Source organism: Mirounga angustirostris, unplaced genomic scaffold, assembly GCF_029215605.1.
Source record: "Mirounga angustirostris isolate CCGP_5_RB_7025 unplaced genomic scaffold, mMirAng1.0.hap1 SCAF_6, whole genome shotgun sequence".
Lineage (NCBI taxonomy): Eukaryota > Metazoa > Chordata > Mammalia > Carnivora > Phocidae > Mirounga > Mirounga angustirostris.
Genome location: NW_026991714.1, coordinates 31,740,511 through 31,751,341, shown reverse-complemented (window position 1 = coordinate 31,751,341; position 10,831 = coordinate 31,740,511).

The window sequence follows — 10,831 nt, the reverse complement described above, 5'->3', positions numbered from 1 at the left end:
CTTCCTTGAATGCATGTGAATGCACACATTTCTTTACAATATTGGCATTGCCACCATAAGGCTGCTTTGTGACTTTTTTTCTCTAAGTTGTGTACTTTGTATTTTACCATATTGCTAAATATTCCTCTTTATCTAAAAAATGCATTTTTCCTCTGAATGTAAAAAATGACACATACTCATTATATGTGCATATATGTGTGACTGTGTGTATGGAAAGTATGCATACATATATGTATTGGTTGTAGATTAGATTTCATTTTTAAAATATATAATTATATATGCATATAGATAATATCAGACATGAGATCATATGATACATACTGGTCAACAAATTGCATTTTTTACCAGAGAATATATCTTGAAAGAGCCAATTTATAGAGAGCTATTTTTACATGGATTGCATGGTAGCCCATTATTCATTAATCAAACTTATCAATAGGTTATCAGTTAGCAGTTAACCATCAGTGGATGGACATTTTAATTATAAGAATCTGAAAGGACTGAATATAATTAATAAACATCTCATTTTTAACAAATCATGATGAAAAATTCCACCTTTAGTCAAATGCTGCTGCAGATTATAATTAAGACTCAAACTAAAAAAAAAAAAAAAAAAGACTCAAACTAAACTTTCCCTAGATGAGTCGTGTTTGACCCCTAGCAATTGCAAAGTGCAGCTGGCTGAAGCAAAGAGAGAGGCCAGTTTCACTGGCAGCAGTAAAAAAAAAAAAAGGCATCAAAGTAACAGGCAACCTGGTGTGGGCACTATGCATCCTGTTGACAGTCAATAAATGTGTTCTGACTATTGACTGTTAGAATTATTTCAAGCATATATGAAGAGGTGAAGGTCAAGAAAAAGCAGTCTTGGGATCTATCCTTTTAGAAGGGGCCATTTCTGATAACAGAAACTTGAACCCAGAGAGAAAAGTTCCTCAACAAAAAGAATGAGGGCTTTCTAACCATGAGCCATCTCTGACCAGGTGATGCCTGGAATCAGCGCCAGGAATAGCTAAGCTGTCAAGGAAGACTTACTGGAGTTGGTTATTTATAAATCACGTATTTGTTCAATGATTTCTTCAGATCATTCAACCATTATAGCATGGCATCAGAGTATTTCACCTAGAATCAGAGTCCTCTCTGTTTTCTTTAGAAAAAGTTGAAGCTCCTTTTCTCCTTTCATTTGGTGTGGAAATCCTAGGGGGTCACCTTCAGTGTTATAGGTGATAAATTATAGCAAAAACATTATTTAAAATATGTTGCTTTAGCGTAACGTGCTGTGCCTTTCCTTATGTAAACAAAATGCTTTTATAACATGAGTAATGTATATTTTGTTGGCTTACAAATGAAGGTCCTTATAAGCATGTAACTAAATATGCATTATATTTATTTATTGAAGATGAATAGAAAATGTTATTTACATAAACAAAATCATAAAAGACGCATATTTGAAGCATCCCTATCCAGGTTTAAGATAGGAATAGTGAAGGTGGCTTCTAAACTAGTGACACTTTCAGGAAAATATATTGTATGCCAGTGTATGCTAGTCAAAGCTCTTGGGTAAATGGTTTTCTTAATTATGATGGCTGTGAAAGAGAAAAACTAGTGAAAACATCGACTCTCCCCTGGTTTCAAAAAAAATTAACTTTTTTCCCCCCAGTAAAAGTAGAGACACTTTAGATTTTAGGAGCCTCTTGGCTCCTAAAACCTAAGTGCTGCTTGAAAAATGGCCCTTTCAGCTTTTAGCCAGCAGCCACAGCTTAAATCCACAAGAGAGGCGCCTTACAACTCTGCTTTCAATGGCAGTCTGCCATTTCGGAAAATTGTAGCTTTTGAAAGAAGAGAAAAAAACCTAGTAAGCCATTTAATTCATCCCCTTGGAACTAATGTTAGTTAAGAAAAAAATAAGTAGGGTGAGCAAGAAAGATGCCTAATTCCTATTTTAAAACTCTTTCAACGTTTGGTAGAAGTAGAGGCGAAGTCACAGCATCTGCAGTAGCCATTCAAATAGAATAATTGTAAAGAACTCAGCTCCTCTCAGAGTGAAGAAGTATGGATACTTGTATCTGGACACACTGAGAATCAGCAAACAACTAAGGAATGGGTAACCTCGAAATGGTATGACTCATAAATGTGAGGAAAAAATATTTAACACTAAATCCCAAATTTCTTTTCTGTTGTATTTGCTGCATGTATATCTGGTCCTCTGTATGGATATGTACACACACACACACACACACACACACACACACTTATAGTTATCCATATCAAGAATGGCTCCTAAAAATGAGAGCATACTTATGACCTGATCAGTGTTCATAAAGGAAAAGAATAAGTTCATTTAAGATTCCATTCCAAGTCCAACTCTGTGATTGCCAACATGACATAATAAAATGTGATTGGAGACCCTATGGATGAAAGATATTCGAAATTCTAATACCCTTAAAAAAATACATAGTAATTTTTGTAAGTGTATGCATTTCATAGAATGTCAACATTCAACACATGTTTATTGAGCACCTACACTGAGTGAGATCATGTGCTTAGGCACTGGTGACACAAGATAAGCTACAAAGCTTCTCTAGTTTTTAAGACTTTAAATTATAGCAGTAAGCACACCAACAGATCTTGGCTTCCAAATTCTATTTTACCCTCTTAAAGGAAATAGGCTCCATTGGGATTCCATACTGATTCCATGCCTGGGGCAAGGAAAAATACAACGTAAGCCTGGAACGTTCTGTTGTTTCAGAAAGTAAGAGAGTACACAAAGAATGATGGGTGTTTGTCAAAAGGACACAGGAGCTGCACAGAGTGGATCCAGCAAGCCAAACATAGGACAATCTGAACATCCATAAAGAAAAAAAAAAAAGGTCATGTATGATAACCATAAATAAACAAGAATGTGTAAATGCATAAGGATATTTTTAAGAGAGAGGGAATGGGAGTTCTGTATAGAATAATACTGGTTCATAAATGTAAAATGAATAATAGAATTAACAAAAATCACTACTCCACAACCACCTATATAACCAACTCAGGCAAGGATTATCAATGGGTATGAAACTCATTAGGTAAACATTTGTGATAGAACAAGATAGTCACAGTCTTAAGTTATTACCCACAGATTATGTATTAAATACAAGTAGGAAAAAAGGTACCTTTATAATGGATAAATCTGGCAGATACCATGTTAAAGAAGAGATCAAACGTATGGTCACCAGTGATGGGATAAATACACATTATGTGTCTCCTGATATGATGACATGGAAAGGACATACCATCACCCATGTAGTACTCTTTAAAGAATGTGCAACCTGAATATAATCATGAAGTAAGAATCAGAAAAATCCAGATCATGAAACTTTCGACATCTGCAAGACAATTAGCTGGATTCTTCAAAAATATCAATGTCATGAAAGACAATACAAGACAGGGGAATTATCCTAGGTTAAAGTCTTTTTTTTTTTTTTTTTAAGATTTTATTTGTGCACACACACACGAGTGTGCATGGGCAGGCACATGTGTGCATGTGTTGGGGGGAGGGGCAGAGGGAGAGGAAGAGAATCTCAAGCAGACTCCGAGCTGAGCATGGATCTGGATGCAGGGCTCCATCTCTCAACCCTGAGATAATGACCTGAGCAGAAACCAAGAGTCAGTTGCTTAACCGACTGAGCCACCCAGGCGCCCCTAAAGAAGTCTTTGAAAAGAAACAGGGCAGCCAAAAGTTAGGTGTATTCCTTGATTGGATTCTGGACACCACGTACACACACCTGTACACACACATGGCACAGCTATAAAGAACATTTTGATGACAATTGAGGAAATTCGAAGTGGACTTATATTTTAAAATGTTATTGTGTAATATTACATTTATTTAGTATGATAATATTATGGTTGTGAAGGAGAATATCCTTGCTATTAGGAGATACATGCTGAGTAATTTAGGGTGGCTTATCATGTTTGTAACTTATTTTCATTGATTGATTGATTTTAGAGTGAGTGAGCAAGTGCAGGGAGGGGGCAGAGGGAGAGAGTAATGTGAGCAGGCTCCACACAGAGCCTGACATGGGGCTCGATGTAACTTATTTTCAAATAGTTGAGGAAAAATTGAAATATATATGATACGTATATATAATATATGATAAGTGTATATATAATATATGTATCTATACATATATAATGCACACAGATATTTGAGAGAGAAAGTGGAAATACCAATATGCTGAAATTTGGTAACTCTAGGTGAACAATATATGAGTGTTCATTATACCATCTCAACATCCTTGTAGGTTTGAAATTTTCAAAATTAAACATTGGAGAAATAAGAGTTAAAGTCTAATGGGAACTTAGTTAAAACAAAGTTATTCCTTTACTTGAAAATGAACATATAAACAGGCCTGGATTTGGATCATAATGTGAGTGAGATTGGTTCTCACTCCCACCCCCTCCTGTTCATTTTAGAGTTCTGGTGTTTATATATAAGTATGTTCAGCAAAATTAGGACCCCTTAACTAAAAGGAATTGCAGAGATACTGTCCTAATTTCTCAACTAAAGAAAAATTTTGAAAAAACATGTTATGACTGTATTTTTCTTGGCTCTCATTAATTTACTTGTACACTCAACCAGTGACATTTGGGATCAAAGCCCAGTGCTGGGCACCAGGGACACACAGATGGCCAAGACAGGGATCTGACCATCTGGGAGCCCAACTCTCTAGTGAGAGTTACTTTAAATCACATGTAAACACACCTTAGTGTTTAACTAGGTGGATGGATTGTATGGAATTTTTTTAAAGAAATCTACTTCCATAAATTTTATAACAATAGGTATTTAGTATCTGAAGAATCAGACTGCGAATGTCTATAACAGAAGGTTGTAGAACCTTGGCATTCTTTTGAAAGTGGCAGCCTTTGTTGTTTGTTGAGATGAAAATGTGGTTTAGGATTGATTATGTAGAGATGTTTATCTCACTCTGTAGAAATGTTTATCAAAAGTCTCTTAGCTCTCTCATCAGGAATTGTCATTTGAAAACCATGAGTAACTTTTTGGAGAAAGAATTCATTCACTGAGAGATGAAAGCCAAGTTTATCTCAAATTTTTAGCATAGTACTCTGCATGGACATTCTCCCTTAAGAGGAACAGGGAGATTTCTTTTTTTTTAAATCATTTTATTTATTTTTCTCATCATGATAAGTGTGCTCTTTAATCCCCCTCCCCGACTTCCCTCACCTCCCCCAACTACCCTCTAATAACCACCAGATTGTTCTCTATAGTTAAGAGTCTGTTTCTTGGTTTGTCTCTCTTTTTTTCCCCCTTGCTCATTTGTTTTGTTTCTTAGATTCCACATGAGTGAGATCATATGGTATGTCTTTCTCTGACTATTTCACTTTCCATTATACTCTCCAGTTCCATCTGTGTTGTTGCAAATGATAAGATTTCATTCTTTTTTATGGATGAGTAGTATTCCAGTATGTGTGTGTATGTGTGTGTATGTGTGTGTGTGTGTGTACACCTCTTCTTTATCCATTTATCTATCAATGGACACTTGGGCTGCTTCCGTAGTTAGGCTATTGTAAATAATGCTGCAATAAATGCACATATCCCTCTAAATAGTGTTTTTGTATTTTTTGGGGGTGTGTGTAAATACCCAGTAGTGTGATTACTGGGTTGTAGAGTAGTTCTATTTTTAATTTTTTGAGGAATCTTCATACTGTTTTCCGTTATGGTTGCACCAGTTTACATTCCCACCAACAGCGCAAGAGGGTTCCTTTTTCTCTACATCCTCACCAACACTTGTTGTTTCTTGTGTTTTTGATTTTAGCAATTGCAACAGATGCGAGGTGATACTTCATTGTAGTTTTGATTTGCATTTCCCTGATGATGAGTGATATTGAGCATCTTTTCATGTGTCTGTTGGCAAAGACAGGGATATTTCTAAACTAAGAGAATGGAATACAGATATTGATAAGTCTATGGTTGTAACATCTGTCACATGTTGATCAGATGGTTTGTGTAAAAGATCTAGCTTTCTAAGTTGATGTCTAATTCATTAATTCAGTAAAATTTATTGAGCACCTATGAAATGTCAGTGCTGTGCTAGACACTTGGAATGCAAAAATAAATAAGAGTAATTCCCCACCTTGGAAGAAATTACAGACTGATGAGATGAGAGGAAAGAGGACACAGATATGTAAACAAAGTAAGTGTAAAGTTATTATTCATTCTCTAATAGAAATACATTAAGGACATTACCTTAAAGTAAATTATAAAATCAAAATTTCAGGCAAATGAGGGAGAGGAGAGAGTATTATCAGAGGAAGGATCAGTGTGAGAAGAGACATGTTTGGGGACTGTCTGTGGTATATAGCTGGAATCTGGGACATAGGGAGCTGTATAGATAAAGCTGGAGGTGTAGATAGAAGTTCAACCATGGAGAACCTTAGAGAACATACTGTGTCTGGACATTAGATGGTGGGAGTGTCTGAAAATTCTTATACTTTAAGTATAGAAACAAAACTATCAGAGTTGAGGGACACCTGGGTGGCTCAGTCAGTTAAGCGTCTGCCTTCAGCTCAGGTCATGATACCAGGGTCCTGGGATCGAGCCCCGCATCGGGCTCCCTGCTCGGCGGGAAGCCTGCTTCTCCCTCTCCCACTCCCCCTGCTTGTGTTCCCTCTCTCGCTGTGTCTCTCTCTGTCAAAGAAATAAATAAAATCTTAAAAAAAAAAAAAAGGACGTAGAATCCAGAAGACTCAGCAATAGATGGACTGTCAGGGATGAGGAGTTGAGAATGACTCCCACGTTTGTGGCTTGGGTGTCTGAGAGTCACTGAGCGTGGTATTCAGTGAAAGTGGGGTACCGGATGAAAACAGGTTTAAGTCAACATACTGTTTTGCCATGTGAAATTTTAGGGACCACTGGGTCAGCCAACAGATAGTTGGATACGCAAGTCTTAAAGACTAGAGAGTAGCTTTACCAGTCCATAGAGATATGGATTGATGGGTCATCAAAATATGACTGTTGAGAGTTGAAAGGATAAGAGTAGAGAAGATACCTAAGGAGAGTACACAGAGCTAGAGATGAAGTAAAAAAACCTGACTTTAAAGAGTGAGTGAAGGGCAAAGAGACATCGGAGAAGACCCATCAGAGTCTTGAACTGGTAGGACTGTTTTAAGATCCCGAGTGTAGTCCCAAGTCACATGACCAACAGAGGCTCTCTACTGCAGCAGCATCTTATAGGTACATGGTATATTTCCACTGAGACAATTGATGGACAGAGCACTGGAATGAGCAAGCCTGGGATTGAATTCCAATTCTTCCATTTGTTGTGTGATATTGGGCATGCCATTCAACTTCTGAGCCTTGGTTTTTCATTCATAAAATGGGGAGTGAGGTAGTGTATAATGCTTGTTATTCCTATTTCATGGTGTTGTTGACAGTCAGATAACACATTTTTTTTTTTTAAAGACTTTATTTATTTGACAGAGAGAGACATAGTGAGATCAGGAACACAAGCAGGGGGAGTAGGAGAGGGAGAAGCAGGCCTCCCGCGGAGCAGGGAGCACGATATGGGACTTGATCCCAGGACCCTGGGATCATGACCTGAGCCGAAGGCAGACGCTTAACGACTGAGCCACCCAGGCGCCCAGATAACACATTTGATAATGATTTATAAACTGCAAAGTGCATTAGAATTGAAGGCTCTATGATCAACCATTGGAGCTTTGGAGTATACTTTGGCTTACATTCTTGGACTGGAATGGAAACTGAGTGGGGAAAATGGGGGCCAGAGTGAGAGCAGGGACTTGCTTAATTTTCAGCCTTTTCTTTAAGTGAAGGCATTCCGGAAAGACTGCAGAGCAGGCAGCCAGAAAACATGCTAGTTTATTTCTTTATTTGACTTCTAAACATTTAATCTCATGAATTTGCAAATAGGTTCTCTTATGAAATTGGGTTTATTGGTGTATTGTAAGATGTGTGAAGGTAGTGGAAACTATCAGTGCTCCACTCAGAATCTCTTGGACCCCTTTATCCCTTGTACTGTTGCTGAGTGCTCCCTCTTCCTCCCCCCCTTTCTGTGTGTTTGGGGTTTTTACAGCCCACCTGCTACTCTCTCTGGAGGACTGCCTTTGGCCTACTGGAGCTGCTTGGTCTACTTGCCACAGAGTCTAAAGTGCTTGGAGTTCACGTTCTCTGCTCTTCCCACCCCCAATCTCCAGCCCTTTGCTAAAGACTAAAGGGTGCCAAGCCCAGCTCTCTTGCTGTGAGCAAGTATAAACCCAACCCTGGTACATAATTTGTACTCTAGAGCTCCTCTACAGGACCCAGGAAGGTTGGGATTTGGCCTGAAGTGGCTCCTTGCTTCACTTCTTCCTTTTCCTCTCTAGCCTCCTCTCTCTGTTACTGGTTTCTTCTGAGAGTGCTTCCCCAATAAATCCCTGGCATATTCTTTTTCATCTCAGGGCAGTGCCTGCTTCTGGGGCACCTGCCTGACAATGACATTTAACTTGAATAACTGAATATATTTCTTTCTGCATGATCCCTTCTAATACTGAACTGTTTTGATTTAAGGTTCAGTTTACACGAATATTTGTTTTTATTTTAAACATTTTTTACATGAAAGTCATAATGGTGATACTGATATAAAGAAGTCTATGAATAAATTGATAGACCTAACCTAGAGTCCTTAAGATTATTCTCTTATGGGCGCCTGGGTGGCTCAGTTGGTTAAGCGACTGCCTTCGGCTCAGGTCATGATCCTGGAGTCCTGGGATCGAGTCCCACATTGGGCTCCCTGCTCAGCGGGGAGCCTGCTTCTCCCTCTGACCCTCCCCCCTTTCGTGTGCTCTATGTCTCTCTCATTCTCTCTGTCTCAAATAAATAAATAAAATTAAAAAAAAAAAAAAGATTATTCTCTTATAAGTATCTCTCACAATTTTGAAAGTCTTAACCTAAATCATAACAATGCATTATTTTCATTTAAATTTATTTTTTTAATTTTTAATTTTTATTTTTTTTTAAGATTTTATTTATTTATTTGACAGAGAGAGACATAGCAAGAGAGAAGGAACACAAGCAGGGGAGTGGGGGAGGGAGAAGCAGGCTTCCCGCCGAGCAGGGAGCCCGATGTGGGGCTCAATCCCAGGACCCTGGGACCATGACCTGAGCCGAAGGCAGATGCTTAACAACTGAGCCACCCAGGCACTCCTTCATTTAAATTTATAAATGTTAATTCCAGTTGTTAATGCATGCTATATGTCAGACACTGTGATTGCTGCTTTGCCTGTATTATCTTATTTACTCTTCCTAGTCAATCTATAGGATTGGTCTCATTATCTCCAATTTACAGATAAAGAAACTAAGGCTCTAGAGGTTAAGTAATTTATCCCAGATTGCATGGTAGATAGCTAGATCCTGAGTTTGAACTCCTAAGCCCATATACTTGCCATCAAATTTCATTGCATTAAAATGGATGAAATAGTAAGAAACATTTCAGTACAGTTTCTTCCATGTTAATTAAACAGGAATGTGTTCTATGGAGCATTCTTGTTCTGAAGTGATTCATAATCCCATGAAAACTTTAAATAAAGTATGAGAAGTTTCTCATGAATAATCTTTTTCCTTAACAGTGGTTTGGAAAGGAGTGCTCTTTCATAGTAATGATAGAAGCCTTCATGAAAGGGCTCTGAGACAGTGTGTCTAAATGAAGAAACAGTTCTTTGAAAAATAATCATTTTGGTATTTTAGGCCACTTAAAAATATTACATCAGCTCCCTTCAGACGTTTGACGGATGAGATGGTAGAAAACCATAAGTCAAGGAAGATAGTCTCTTGAGTAGATTTTTTGTGTCTCTAGCTATCTACACGATGGATTAAATAGTGCTTTTCTTTTGAGGATGTTTTAAGAGTTGTTAGACACACTGTTTTCATATTTCTAATCAGTTTCCATATCATTCCTTGGCCCCAAGAAAGGCTATTGATAGAATTCAATCAGGCAGAGGAAGGGTCATGGTCCTTGCTGTGGGAGTTGTTTGAAAACTCTCAAAGGACATGTGGTCAACTCCACTTCTGTGTGATGACAGATGGGCCATATATTTCTCTCAAAAGTTAGCCATTGGCTGTAGATGCTAAGTCATAGCAATGAAAACTGCAGAAGTTTATCAAGAGGAATTGCGTGTAACCTTACAAAATACATGGCAACTAAATAAAAACAGTGTTACCGGAAACACTAAAAAAATATCCATGTGCCAATGGAGTATAAGACTAAAGAAAAGAAAGGCAAGTTCAGAGACAGGCTGGCCCTGGAAGTCTGATTTAGCCTCTTGCCTGGGAGTTGAGTGTATAAATGAAAGAGGCATGCTATCCAATGTGCTGAGAGGGAAGGAATTAAGAACATCTGAGTTTCTGTGAGAGAAGAAATGGCCTTCCCAAACCCACTCATTTCTATGGGAAGTAGCTGCACAAATGTTTTACCATTCAATAAAAGTTCCCAACCATGTGCTTGTTTCTGTTGTGTTTAATGTGCTGGTTGAGTGCTGTACCTGAAATAGCTTTTGTAGCCTGGCATCTGATATGTGTGCATTGTAACTGGAAGCAGGCATGAGAACAGGGTAGTGTAGTGCGGGTGTTTGTGAGAACTGGGACATGGACATTGGAGTCATTTGGAAAAATGGCCTGTCCAGGCGAGCCAGAGATACAATAGGATGGTGAGGAGGAGATGAGGGAACCTATAGAAAAGAACAGGGACAAGAAAGGGGAAAAGAGGAAAAAGGAATTATGGGAAATATGCCAAAAATAGGCAATCATACTTGTGAAGAAAATCTCCAACTTCAA